At 53.8% G+C, this 13,843-nt stretch overlaps 1 protein-coding gene across 4 annotated transcripts in view; it reads left to right on the top strand.

Moving 5' to 3' along the window:
- The window catches only part of MEF2D (myocyte enhancer factor 2D), a 32,996-nt gene that overhangs the window by 1,578 nt on the left and 17,575 nt on the right, over nt 1–13,843 (top strand). The gene's annotated exons all lie outside the window — the stretch shown is intronic.

Here is a 13,843-nt window from a genome sequence, read left to right as displayed (position 1 = left end):
CCGGGGTGGTGGGTAGGGGTGTGTGAGTGTGTGTATGTCCGGGGCCCGGGTTTGCCTAGTGCCTGTGGAGTTGGGACGTGGAGTCACCTCGGAGGTGGGCTGGTAGGACCGTCCCTTGGGACCTCCAGCCGGCTTCCGAGTCCCCTGATCTGGTTCGTCAGCAGCTCCAATTGGAGAACCCCTGGCCAGAAGTTTGCAGCTGTTCAACATCTGGGCAAGAGCTCGCCAATCCTCTCTCCACCTTTGCAGGCTGAACTGGGTTGGGAGTGTGTGTGTGTGTGGGGGGGGACTTGTAGGAGAAAGAACAGAAGTACTTGAGATGCATTCTCTTGCCCCAGTGCCAGTCCCCTTTCTATCAGGTTTGGGTCTTACAAAAATGGAGAAAGGGGTTCCCACCCTCTAGTGATTCAAGCTGATGCCTCTTGAGGTCTGTCCCCCAAGAAAGGAGGTCTCCTGGATCTGGGCACTCCTGGAGCCACCAACTAGGTTATCTCAGGTTTGTCTTTCTCAGTGGGAGGCTCTCTGCCTCCTCTTTAGCAGTGCATTGTTGATGGTTGGGGGAGGGCACAGTGGGTGGATCCTGTGGCCCCCTTCTCTTTGCCCTGGGAAGGTCTGGCTTCTTTGGTTTGGGGAGAGAGTAGCAGTGGGGCCCTCCCCCTCCCCCATCCTCTCTGTGGGTCTCATGCAATTCAGGGGCCATCCTAGACTATGGGAAGTTTGCCGCCTGGGCAGTGACCTTGGGCTGCTCTGGCCTGGAGATTAGGAGGGGAGCCCTGGCAAGCTGGAGATTGGGTGTTTTGAAGTTAGGAAGCTATCCACCTCCCACTGCCCTCCAAACCCCCATCAGGGGAAGCCTTACTAGCCAAGGAGAACACTGAAAAAGGCACATGTCAGTGTTCACAGATGTCCACCCGCCTGTGGCTGCCGGGTCACACCCGCCCAGGACTTAGCCTGGCTGGTCCCAGCTCCCACGGCCTGCCTGGGAATGAATTTCCTTCCTGTGGTTTCCCAGTGTGTTGGGCAGGAGATGGGGGTGGGGTGGAATCTGTGTGAGAAGTGGTTAAAGACCCGTTTATGTGGGATGATTAGGGGGTACACAGGATCTTACGTGTAGCTCTTTCCCCACTAGTCCAGCACAGCCGTTGGACCCTTGTGTCTCAGGCGTCATATTCTCTTTGTTGATACTCCCTCCCCCGTGACACAACTCATACATGTGAGCGTGTACATGCACAGTTGTAAGGGGTGGGGGTCCTTGGATTTCTCTGGGAAAGAAGGATCTTTCACACACACTCCTTTAGAGACAGAGAGGTTGAGTTTTATCTGAAAGCACACAGCAAATCTCTCAGAGCTTTAGTCCAACTGCTGCTCTTTCAGGCACAGCTTTACAGCTTAATAGGGAAAGACCATAGAAAGGAAGACACAATCTTTGCTGTTGGAGGCATTAGTCCATGGGGAGAAGCAGGACCTAGCAGAGACCATCACAATCCAGCGTTGGGGGATGGGCATGAGGTTGGGCTAGAACAGCTGTCTGCTGTATCCAGTGCCTGGAACAGAATGGTGGGGGACTTGGAAGGATGATGGGTGCTGTCCATTGTCCACCCCACTCTACCTGCTGGCCCTGGACTGGAGGGGCCTGGGCATCCTAGGTCTGTCTGAGTTGGCTTCTAGCTCTTTTCATAGGCGGAGATATGATAGTCTTTCTGGTTGCTGTTATATAATCTCTCCAGCAGGTTTAAAAAAAAAATCTTCCCTGGGTCTTTCCTGGGAGGATGTGATGGGGAGAAGGTAGAAGTTAACTCCCCATGTTGGGGGTGGCGGTCTGGAGAACCATAGCAAGGATGCTCTGAGGAGGACAGGGGAGACTTTGGAGTTGACCCTCAGTGGTTGTCACAGAGCTTCTCCCACCTGCCTCCACTGACCCTGCCTGGGAAGGTCTCTGCTGTGGGCATCTCTGTCACTCATGGTCCCCTGAGAAGCCAGGCCCTCTGCTTATCCTGTCATCTTTCTGCTTTCTGGGCCCCCTGCCCTCCCTGACTGGCACTGGATCTGGAATCTCAGTGCTTTCCCCTGGCTTGGTGTGGGTGGGCCCTGTGCTGATTACTCTGCCACCCACTTCTATATCTCTGTGAGGGTAAAGGGAGGCAGGGACAAATGGGTGGAGCCACCATTTCCCTATTTGTATTTGGAGCCAGGTGGCCCCCTACTTTAAGTCCAGAGGTTGGTACCCTGCGGGAGAAGAATAGTTAGTAGAGGGTAGTAGTGGAGGCTTTGACCCTCTTGGGAATGGTCTAGTTGATGTTCACCCAGGATAAAGAAGTGGGTGTGAAGCTCAGATATGGGCCTGTAACCCATTCTGGAGGGTCATTTTTTGGATCTTGTGACTGTGGTGGCCGGCACCCCCCTCCCTGGAGACCATGACTGGGACTCTCCGAGCTCTCTGAAGCCAACTGGTTTGAGGTAATTATCTCCCTTTTACAGGGAAGGAGGATGGTGGAGGGACAGGAATAGCCTCAGCATCACTGTAATCGCTGGTGGCTTTTATGAGCCAGTCATGGGGCCTGATTCCTGCTAACCGTCTGTCCTTCTGTCCCAGATTGGTGACTGACTTGTGGGGGAGGGCCTAGTGTTAGGTGCTAGTGGCTCTGTTTTGGAAGTTGGACACCTTGCTGTGCTATGGTTGAGGTCACCCCCCCACCCCCCTCCCCCACCCCGTCTGTCCACCACAGCAGACAGAAGAGGGCTTAGACTTCAGGAAGAATTTCCTGGTGGAGCTAGATGGGAGAGAGAGAGATGGCTCTGGTTTGGCCTGGGCTAGGAGGAGAGCTCAAAGCACTTTCTTCAGTGACTTGCAGTAGCTTTGCTAAAAGGCCTTGAACTTTGGCCTAGTGGGGATAGTGTGCTTGGCTCCTGGAATATTTATTTTCTCTTCTTTCCCCCTGCCAGGGGCTGAAAGTATTCTGAGAGGAGTTTGTCCTGGAGCTGTGAGAGGGCTAGTTTCTCCCCCCTCTCCCTTTGCCCTCAGCAGGGGGCATCTGGCAGGTCCACTGCAAGTAGTGGCGCACGGCGATGTGCAGCACATGCACACAGGTGTGGAGACACCCACAGAGCAGCTGCTGCCCTGTGGGGGGAGATGGGTAGCAAATGGCAGAGATGATAGAAGGATTGGGAGGGGGGACTGGACTGGAAGCGAGAAGGGCATTCTAGAACTCTGACAAGAGAAGGGTTGATTGGAGCAGGAAGGATCAGGGTTAGGCCACAGATGGGCAGACCTAGAATGAGGCTGTGAGTTGGTGAGTTCTGGCAGACTTCCATCACTGGCCCTTACCCGCACACACCCCTACACCTACCTTTCTCAGGGGTCCTGGCTTAGCTCCCCTCTGTCTCTCATGCTGACTGTGTCTTTGAGTCAGTCAGCTCTCCAGATGTACAGGAGTTTCACCCAGCCTTTCGGTAATCAGAGCACCTGGGCGCTTGGTGGTTTGTCTGTGGTCTCTGTTGCCTTCCCACTCACCCTGATGACCAGTGCTAATCTGAGGTATCAGTGTTTCATCTGAGTCCTTAAGCATTTTGAGGCAGCTCCTTGGTTGGGCATCCCAAAGCCCTTTGCATCTGACTTTTTCTTTTTCCTGAGGCTGTGGCTACCACCTCCCCTTCCTGGGAGCCTTGGCAGGGGCTGACTGGCATGGAGACTGGGGATGTCAAGGAGATACATTCACTGACTCTGTCCAGGACTCTGATTGCCTTGGGGGGAGCTGGGAGAGGAAGACCATTGGTGCCTCTGTGTGAGCTCTCTCCCCTGAGCTGCAGACTGGAGGAGGAGGGAGCTGTGGCTATTGCTGGCCACACCCAGGCGGGGACCATATTTACTCATTTAAACTCACCCTCCCAGGAGACTCTGGGCTCTGGGCCTGGTCACTGACCTTGGCTGGGCGCTCTGGCCGCTCCCCTGGGAGTTGGGCAGGTCAGGAAAGAATATAGAGAAGGAGGTTTTTTTTTTTTTTTTTTTTTTATCCCTAATCAAGAGAGCTTTATCCTCTGTTAGACCCCATTACTCATCTTATTTTCCAATATGAGAGACCAAAAATGAAAACAGTTCCCTGGATACTGGCGGAAGGAAACTTCCATTTGTTATGTTCTTGTGTGCCAAGCTCTGTGCTGTACATAGTCACATATGAATTCCCTTCTCTCCATAAATGTGGAAACTGAGTCAGAGATTTAAGTGACTTGTCCGTGTTGTCCCAGTTGTTAAGGGCTTTTTATCTGAAGTTAAGGAAGGATCTTGACCTGCAGGAGGGACACTAGAGAAGGAGAAAAATGTGGTGAAGGGAAGAGCAACCCTGTAGGATTCCTTGGCACAGGTCAGGGAATTAGTGTTTGGTGGCATGTTGAGAGGAGAGGTTGCTTTGGTTTCCAGAGAAGGTGTTACCTTCCAATGGAGTGCCATGGGTAAAGCCCGCAGAAGAGAGGTAAAAAGACAAGAACACGTTACGCACCTCCTGGGTACACTGTAGGACCCCTTTGAGCTGCCACATGAGATGGTTGAAGAGAGACTAGAGCAGGAAGACTCAAACCACCAGTGCCCAGGGCTTCCCTGAGGGCAAAAGGCATGGGGCTCAGAAGTTAGGGAATCTGGAAAGAAGGTGCAGCAACTCCAGGTGGAGGGGAGCCCGCCTGCTGCCTTCTGTCAAGCCAGGCATGCCCAGAAGGCTGTGCTCAGCAGTCTCTGCCACTTATTACTGGTGACCTTGGGCAAGTACTACCCATCTTTTAGTTGGTTTCCATGTCCATGAGAGATGCTTCACTGGGAAAGGAAGGACATTCAGTGGGAAATGCTGTACCCCACACATGGTGGATGTTTCTTCCAGACATCAGCTCTAGTCTGATCCAGAACTTGACCTGTTCCTGATGGTGGGGTGGGTAGCCCATGTCCGTGATAGGGACGTGGTATGTGTTGGGGGAGCCGAAGCAGCCTGGAGGGATGTCCAGGGTTCGGACTCAGTGACCCTGGGGTGGAGTTACCAGGCTAAGCCCAGACCTGCCTTCCCCATCCAGCCGTCTCCTTGACTGGGAACCTACCCCTCTATACTTCGCCCCAAGCATCTTACCAAGTCCTCTGACTGCATGCTTAATTATTCCCTACCCCCAACCAGCCAACAAAGACTTGGGGCTGGGAAAAACAGAAATAAGTAAGAAAAAACTCATCCTCAAACCTCAGGGGAAAACATATAGTGTGAGTGCAAGTGGGTGTGGGTGGGAGAGAAAGGGTCGGTCTCTTTTCACGGCATCTTCCCACTCCAGCGGGATCAGTAACATGGAGGCCAGCAGATGGAACAGACGAGCAGGACCCCAGTTCTTCCCTTTAAAGCGCTTGTGTGTTATGTGTTTGGTAAGGGATGGTGGGTGGGAGTAGGTGAGGGCAAAGACTGGTTTTTGCAAGGGCTACTGTCAGCCTCCCTGTCACATTTCTGTCTGACCACTGAGCTCCTCTTCCAGCCCCCACAGCTGCCTGCTTCGCTGCTGACTCCCGTACGCACAGCCCATAGCAGCCCTGTGGGCCTGGGCTGACTGGGTGGGGACAGGTGTCTGGTCCAGCTGCTCCCTCTTGTCTCACCCACCTGTCAGCCCTGGGTTGGGGAGTTCATGGGGGAAGGCGAGGAGGAACCCTAGGGCCCCTTCACCTGCTCTCTGGGGTGGGGCCCCGGATGTAGCAGAAGAGTAAGAGCATACAGGAGGTAGGAATTCCCACTCAGGAAGGGTAACTCTAGATCATAAGGATGGCAGAGGAAATTTGGTAGGTGGGTCCTTGCTGGCAGAAATTAGAGGGGCTTATGCACAGGTTCCTCATGAAACAGTGAGAAGCGGGGCATTGGTGAGGGGCTGTGGGTCAGATCTGGGGACAAGCATTTGCATAGCTGTGTGCAGGTACTTCCCCTCTCCCCCACTGCCCTTCCAGGCCCCCCTCCATCTGGCTGGGCATCTTAGCTTCACCTGGCACCTTTCCTGAAAGCAGCAAGCTAATCCTGTAAGAGCTGCCTGGCTGGCCGCCTCAGCAGGCCCACGCAGCCGTACTGCCTGCCCTCCCCTGCCAGGGGCTTAGAGGACTGTCCTTCCATGCAGAAGGAGACCAGCCCTGATCGGCCCCTTTAAATCCTTGGTGGCTTCCGCAGGTCATGATGTCTCTAGGAGGATTTGCTTTCCTGATTGGATTGGCCTGTTTTGGGCCCCTGTCTGTAATTGTAGGTGGTCATCTCACATTCTGATCCTCTGCCTTACCTCCTGTCAGGATTTGCATTCCAGTGTCCAGTCTGAGGCCCCAAGCCCCAGGCCCCCTACCCTCTCACCTTGTCCTTACATCCCAGCAGTGAGGGCCTGGACCCCTTCATCTGCTTCAACCAGATCAGCCCCGCCTCTGTGCATGATGGGAAGAAAGGATCTTGCTATTTTAAACAAAGGGGAGAACCACTGCTCTGGATGAGTGTGCCCTTTTTAGACTGACTGCTGCCTGCTTTTCTTTACTTTTCCTCTTTAACCAGCTCTTCCTTTGACCATGGGCCCACACTCCATAGTTACTCCATGCCCTCACTTCCTTGGCAAGTCCCTCCCTGGTCTAACCATCAGTCTACCCTTTACACGCACAGGCAGCCCAGACCCAGCAAGCACAGCTCTCCCCAACGGCTCTCAAGATGACCCGCCCCCAAAGCCCCAGCTGCCACTTTCACTTCTGTCTCTTGAGACCCCAGAGGGAAGTTGGGTGGGGAGTGGAAGGTGACACACTAACCGTCCCAACCGCCCCCACCTCTCCTCAGCCAAAGTTTTAGGTGGTCAGAGGTGCCTGTCCACCACTCATTTAGATGCCTGAAGTGGGATTAGCTTACAAGGGTTAGGTAGCAAGGACTTTGGGGGAGGAGACAGCTGGTGGGTGTCATTGTGCTGAAGGGGTGGCTGAATCCTAGGTACTATAACTGAACATACACAGGTCAGGTTGGCTTTTCAGGGTGGGCAGGGGACTGGTTGTCTTTCAGCACCCACTGGTCAGAGAGTTGTGTCTAGGCTCCACACCCTCCCAACATGTCTCCAGCTGCCCATGAGTGGTTCACTGACTTCTAGTTACACATTTCTGCCCCAGGCATCCCAAGACTGGGAAGTCCTCACTGTAGTCTTGCATCTGTTTTACCTGCTGTACTAGGCTGTTTCCTTTCCTCCTACCCTCTCCTTCTCCTTCTACAGGAGTAGATTTTAGAAATGAGCATAGAAGCACAAATAAAGGACATTCCACACTTAACCCAATGATGCCTAGATTAGTACTAAGGAAGGGAAAAGGGTTTTTCTCCTGGGGAGCCCCCTGGCACTTGCAGAACCTTCACGGTTCACCCCATAATTTTATCAACTTCCTTGAGCTGCAGCACTTTCTTTTTCTTCTTTATTATGCCCACCCTTCCCCACCCCCACCTGCCCTCCCTAGACAGGGACCTGGATAAGAGTGAAGGATTCAACTCTAGTACCGGTGGGGATATCGGTCAATTCAAAAGTGCTTTTTGGAGGATGGGACTGGAGGCCTGAGGTGTCAAGAACTCTACTAAGGGTCCCTAAATACCTAGAGTTGCAGGGTGGGGGAGACCCAGGTTCTGGAATTGGAAGTTGAGCCTGCTGGAATAAGGTCAGAGACTCTATGCAAATCCCCATGTAAATGAGTGCTTGTGAGTTATGACTGATCAGCCTGCTTGGGTGGTGTATGAAGCAAGACTCAACTTGAGGTCCAGTACTGCCCCACTAATGACCATGACTGTGACCTTGGGCTAGTCACTACTCAGTAAACAGAAGCAGGAGGCTCCAAGCCCTGGGTCTGACAGGCATTCCAGGTGAGGAGGGGATTGGGATGGCCAAGTCTGTGCCACTAGGGTCTTTTGTGCCCCACCTGGCACAGGTTTTTGCTGACCATGACCATGTCAGCCCTTGCCCATCTTTTGTGGAGTTACTGAAAAGAATACCTCCCTCTCCATCAGCCCCATCCCCACTCTTTTGTGGTTTCCACATGGCCTTCCCCTCCTAAACTGGAAAACAATGGATTCACCCAGGTCATCTTATCTGTACCTCTCCATGGTATCACACAGTCCTGACTTCCTTTTAGGCCTCTCTAGAGAACACAGGAACAGAATGTCCAGGCTGGAAGAGTGCTTGGATGCCAGTTCACTTCACCTACCCATTGTACTGACCAGTGCAGTGAAGCCTCAAGGGGCCAGTGATTTACTCAAGGCCACATAATGAGTTAGGGGCCAGAGCAGGGACCAAACACCAGACATCAGTAACCCCCGCCCAGAGCTCCCAGAGCTCCCTGGACTCTTCACTGTGCTGCCTTAGGCAACCCCTTTTCTATTAGGACCCAGTATCTTGGCATTTGAAAATTCTTCTGAGGTCAGGCTGGGTAGTGTCAGGAACTTTCTGGAATTTGGGGGTTGGTTCCTAGGACCTAGCCCAGAGGTCACCAGAGGAAGACCAGAGCTGGGGTAGGAAGTGCTAGAGCCTGGAATGGGTGGTGGTGGTGGTGCTGGGGGGTTGTTGCTTCAGTAGGGAGCTACACAGCCTCACAGCTGCTACAGGAGGGATGAGAGCTAGACGACAGGAAGGGTGGATAGGCCGCGTGGGGAAGCAGTGGAGGAGGCTCAGGAGACAGACCCTCATTACAGAAGCATCTCCTGGGCAGAGAATGGGATGACCCCATCCCAGGAGATTTGCCAAGGAGAAGAGGGTGGAAGCTAGGGTGGGCCTTGGGAGAGTTGTCCAGAGGGTTCCTAGCCCTGCTGCCCACACAGCACTTCTCACAAGTAGGGCCTGTCCCCTAGCTGAGCTTGTACCCTCCTCCACTTGCATTCCTAGGTCTCCAAGGACCTGAGACCACCCCGACCCCAGGCCTAGCTTTTCTGAACTGTCCTTTCCTCCTCTCCCCCAACCCCCAGCCTGCCAGCCCGCCCCCAGGTCCCTTGTCAGTGAGTTAAAATTAGCTCAGTGCCCAAGCTAAAAATAGCCCCTGCCCAACCCTGAGGCTGCTGGGCTGGGGGAGGGGAGTCCCGAGGGAAGGAAGATGGTGGGAACCAGGGGTTTGGGTAGTCAGCTTGCCAAGCAGAAAACTTTGAAGGGAGGAGGCTGGGGATGGGACCTGCCTGTGCCTTTGAGAGCAGATCCTAGAAGAACTCCAGGATGAATGAAGAGAGGCTGCTCTGTGGGACTAAACGGGGCATTGGAGCGGTGGAGCGGGGACGACTGAATGATGCCAGGGAGCCTGGAGTGAGGTGCGGGAGAGGGGCAGTGTGTGGGTCACCAAATTTCCCTTGCTCAAAGGTCAGAGAGGTAGTGTTTCCCAGTTCAGGGCTAATATAGTATTTGTAAAGGGTTCCCTGGGCCCTCTGGGGCGTTTGAGCAGTCACTGAGTTCACCTGCCTGCCCACCTTCCAAAGCTCTTTAGCGTGTGTCTCTGCTTAAAGGAACAAGGTCCCAGGGCAGCAATTTAGAGAGTGACTGGGAAGGTTGATATCCCTGGGGTGGGATGTTAATGGAGGCAGTGTCCAAGGGATTGGGCGGGTGCCCTGGGCCTGCTGGCCTACCTGCCTTTGTGGTAGGCTTTTCAGCTCAGAGCCCAGAGAGGTGCTCCAGCCCTGTAGGCCCCTTTACTCCCCACCCCCACCTTCGCCCTGAGTGGGTTCTGCTGTGCCTTAGTCTGTCTCAGCTGGATACAAGTTTTCAGAGGGCAGGGATGGTGTCTGGTGAAGTTGTGCCCATATGCCCACCCTGGCACTGTGGCCTGCTGGCTTGTTGAATGGCTCTCACATGCTCTACCTGCTTTCCTCCAAATCTTTGTCCCCAGTTCCTTGCCTCTCCCTCTCCTCTGGCTCTCTCCTGTCTTGCTCTGCTTCTAGCCCACACTCTGCCTTCCTCTTGGCCTCTCTCTTTTTCTGTCTCCTTTCCTGTGTCTGTATGTCTGTCCCCCTCTGCCACCCCCCTCTGTGTCTGCCTCACCCACGCCTCCTCCCTTGTTAGTGAGCAGGCTGCTGAGGCCGCCTGACTGTGGGGGTGACAGGTGGATTGGATTGTCACCCCCTCCCCCAGCGCCTGCTGCTTATTTCATGCCCTGCAGCCCAGCCACAGGGAAGGGGCGGGAGGAGGGATGACAGCTGTCTCCAGCGCCGCCTGCCTTCCCCTTCAGTCCACAGCCTGCAGCCCTGAGCAGCCTGGGAGGGAGGGTTGAAGGGCTTGCTTAATGAGAGCTGCCATTCTCAGCCTGTGCCAGAGCAGGTTCCAGCCCTTGCTTTGTGGTGAGGGGCTGCTCCTGCAACCTCTCTGGGCGTCTGCTCCCTGTTGGCCTGCACTGGTGTAGCAGCTCTGGAAGCAAAGGTCCAGCAGTGCCTCTGAGCCACCAGGCTGCTGGGCCAGGGTGGATCAGGGTAGGAGGGTGTGGGGATGGACACTGGCTGAAAGTGCTTCTTCTGCAGCTCCCCAGAAAGGGCAGTTCTGCTGCAGCTGCTGCTCCAGGAGCTAGCCCTGACCGCTCCCCACTCCCCTCAGTGGCTCCTGGCCACCCTCACACAGGAACTGAGATAACATCATTCTGAAACCCGAGAATGGTTTGAATATTGCTCAGGTACCAAGAGGTGTTACTTTGAGTTAAGCCGGGCCCTTTTCTTCTCCCATGCCCCCTCCAAACCGAGACCCCCTTTAGGGTACTTTTTTGTATATTACTTGTACCTCATTTGCATGTAAATACATCCTGTAGTTTCCTATTGGATCTGTGGCCCAGCTTGGAAATTGGCTTGTCCTTGTGTCCTGGATACACCCATGATTTCTAGTCCCCCCATTCTCTCTTCCTTGTTAAGGGGATGTACCTCCTGCTCTGTGTCCTCTTTGCTCTCCATTTGCAAGGACATCTTTGCAGTCGCCCTTCTTCATAGATGGTGGGTTTACACTTGCCTCTGTGGGTTTTGGTCCACCTTTATCCCTCCGTCACCTTGGGGAGGGAAAGCCCTACCTCTGCCTGTGCCAGTTCCCCACTCCTATCCCCACCCCCAGGAGGTCCTCTCTGCCCAATGCTGTGTTGCCAGCACTGCCCCAAGTGTATGAATTACAAGGGGAGGCAGCCAGAGCTTTCAAGGGGGCACTTTTGATGACACAGATACTGCCAGCCCAAAGAAGTCATAGCTGTGACCTGAGGTCAGGGTTGAGGGAGTTCTAGGGTCATCAGAGCTAGAAGGCCATCCAATCTAACCCTCTGTCTCTGTGGCAACCTCAGCCTTCCCAAACCCTGAGCCCTAGAAGTAGCCAGAGCCAGGTCATCAGGGAGGGCTTCCTAGAGGAGGTTTAGATTGGAAAGAAGAATGGGGCCAGGTCAAACCAGAGGGAAAAAGCTCACATCTGGAGAACAGATGCCCAGGCCTCTGGCTTGTAGCAGTTGGTTAGATAATTAGACAGAGGCCTAATTAAGAAGGCCCAGGTGTTCATCACAGTCTCCATAACTGGGCAAGAGGGAGACTTGGGCAGAATTGGCCTCTATTTCTTAGATAGGGTCAGTTGCACCCTACCCCTGGCTACCCCTTCTTCCTAAGTCAGGATTGTATTCACATTCTTGCCCCCAGGTTTTCAAAGCCTTGAGAAGATGTGGAATGGATAGCAGACAGGATTGAGAGGAGGGCACCCCAGCCAGCTTTGTGAGAGGGCTTCGGGTTAAGTGGAGGAAGGGCTGGCTCAGGCAGGGCAGTGCTGGCCCTGCGGTGGGAGCATTGGGGACAGGACCCCAAGAACATGAAGTTCTAGAATGCTTGGGGCTGCTTGGACTGGGACAGCGTAGTGGCGGAGCTAGATGGAGCCTGGCCTTGTTGTCCCTGACTTCCCTTTGTCAGAGGATGCTCAGTGGGTCTCTGTGGTTTCCCTGCTTTCTCAGCCCTGCTCTCTCTTACATCCCAGCTCCCCCAGCATGAGGCGGGGGTGGGGGGGGCGGTGTAGGAGATCAGCCAGGGAGCCCGTTGCCAGGCGACAGTTGCCTAAGCAACCCCATCCTCTCCATCTCCATGTGCTCAGGGCTGCTCCTTGGAAGACTTAGAGTCTCACCCTCTGCACCAGCCGACCCAAGGGTGGGCGAGTTGAGAAGCAGGAGTGGTTGGAGGGAAGGTGATGTCTAGAGGGACAAGATTCAGGACAGCCAGGAGACCAAGTTTCTCTACCACAGAGGTTAGAGTGGGGGGAGCTGATCCTGTAGCAGGACTGATGGAAGTTAGATTCACGAAAGATTTCTCACAGGGTCACAGCAATGAAACAGTTCTTTCTATCTTTCAACAGACTTTTCCTGAGGCCACCTTACAGGGGGCAGATGAATGAAAAAGACAGATGTAGTTCCTGCTCTCAGGAAACTTCAGTCTTACAGCAGAACCAGGCATTAACTAGAAGCACAGAGTTATAATTATTTGAAGCTGTGTTAAGTGCTAGGAAGAAAAGGATACCCTGAGAGCAAGTGTTGAGGCCACCAAAGGAATGAGGTGAGGTAGCAGGAGTGACATTAGAGGGTCCTGAGAGCATGAGCTGATAGAGGTTACATCTTGATTGATATAGTTTATGCTCAAAAGGTGGAAAAGAGACAATAAGGGAGAAGGTAGGCACCAGAAGCCAGAGGAGTGTTACAGGGACTGCATTTACCAGTCTGAATGGGGGTGTTGCAGGTCAGAGTCCTATTTACAAAGCCCTTTTCTTAGCCCCTCACCTCTTCAGTGTGTCTTGTCCACCTTCCTTGCAGCTCTAGAAAATAGAAAATACAGCCTTTGGGGCCTCCCTTGTGGCCTACGGATAAGTCTCAGTGCTATCACCATCACCACCAAGGCCCACACTAAATCCCTGCCAGGGAGCTGACCACATGGCGCAGCAGACCTCTCCTGTGTCTCTAGCTGCTCCCCTCAGCAGTGGGTTTCATTCAGTCCACCTGTTCTGCTCCTCACTCTGTCTCTGGTGAGTCCTCTCACCACCCCCCTCAACCTCCTGCCCTCCCCTCCCTCCCTTCCCCTGCATGTTTGGCCTACACCCCAGTTCTTGTATGCATAAATAAATAAATAAATCTTTAAAAAAGAAAGAAAATACAGCCATTGAATTGCACTGGGAAGCAAAGAGAACTGGAGCCTTTGTGGTGGGGGTTTGGCAGATTGGGGTCACAGGCAAGGAATGGAGAGTCTGCTGGGCTACTCAGAGCTGACTGGGCTGGTGTTGGTGTTGTCCTAGGGTTGGTTTGTGGGTGGGGAGGGTTGGAGGCTTGGGGCCCATGGAGCATCTTTGTCTTCAAAGAAGAGGGAACCAGGGTAGGGATTCTCTAAAAGGAGAGGGGGGTGGAACTGCACTGTTGTCTAAACACATGGACAGAGCAGAAGCTCCTTCTAGTCCTGGTATTGGAAAAGGTGAGGAGGGGTCCTGACTTCCCCCAAGTGCATAGCCTCCCCAGCCTTCTCTCTCCCTTTTCCCCAGGGCCAAAATGCTAAGATTGATCTTCACCATCTACTGTGGTATCCTGGGGGCCACGAATGAGTGGAGCTGGAAAGGCTCTGGGGATGCACACTGGCGGAAGGAGCCATAGGAATGGGGCTGAAGAAGGGGTTCATAGTTGCAGTTACAAAGTTACAGTTATATATCCTTGGTACCCCAGTGATATCTCTGCCCAGGTTGGAGAGGGGGAGGTGAGCACTCACTTTCTGTGCACAGTGGTGGAGTCTGTGGGCAAGGGCTCTGTGGAAAGGGAATCCTGGAGGGGGAGGGCAAGAAGTCTTGGCCCAGACTTCTCCCAGGACCCAGTTGCAGCAGCTTTTAGAAAGCCTGGGCCCCG

The sequence above is a fragment of the Condylura cristata genome, unplaced genomic scaffold, assembly GCF_000260355.1.
Source record: "Condylura cristata isolate star-nosed mole 26May11 unplaced genomic scaffold, ConCri1.0 scaffold00040, whole genome shotgun sequence".
In the NCBI taxonomy this organism is placed as follows: domain Eukaryota; kingdom Metazoa; phylum Chordata; class Mammalia; order Eulipotyphla; family Talpidae; genus Condylura; species Condylura cristata.
The sequence above is the reverse complement of the archived record's forward strand: the minus strand, read 5'-3'. Positions and strand labels throughout refer to the sequence as shown.